This window comes from Leuciscus leuciscus (assembly GCF_965113295.1).
Source record: "Leuciscus leuciscus genome assembly, chromosome: 5".
NCBI lineage: Eukaryota > Metazoa > Chordata > Actinopteri > Cypriniformes > Leuciscidae > Leuciscus > Leuciscus leuciscus.
Window position 1 is genome coordinate 13521281 of NC_138729.1, and position 678 is coordinate 13521958.

The following is a 678-nucleotide window of genomic DNA, read 5'->3' on the forward strand; positions in this document are numbered from 1 at the left end:
TTTGGTTGCAAAGTGTCTGTTTTGCCCATATCATGTTCTCTTATGAGGGACGTATGTCCTTCAATTTCTTTCTGTTGAACCAAGGATTTGGGCTATGTTGTTGTTAGGATGTTTGCATTCTGCACAATTTGAATAATTTTGATATGAGTTAAAAGCAACTACAGGATGGTGAAAGTGAAATTGAGGACAGGAAAAATATATAGACTTCATTATTGTATTAACTAACAATGAGCATTTGTTACAGTATCTATTGATCTTTGTTAATGTTCGTTAGTAAAAATCCAGCTGTTCATGTTAGTTCAGTGCATTAACTTATGTTAACAAATACAACCTTTGATTTTAATAATGTATCAGTAAATGTTGAAATATTAGCTAAGATTAATAAATGCTGTAGAAGTATTGTTCATTCTTAGTTCATGTTAACTAAGGTTGTTAAATAATGTTAACTAAGTAACCATATTGTAAAGTGTTATCACTTTATTTTTCAATTGATCTATTTTTTTGTAATTTAAAATTTAAAGGTGCAGTATGTAATATTGACAGCTTGAAATGGGTACTGCAGTCCAAATGCAGGACATGGGTTGCTAGATTAAGGACACGCAACAGGAGGACCGATCGAAATTGACAATGGGAGGCGAGGAGACTTAAGGTGATGAGTTGATTTATCTGTGTTTTAAT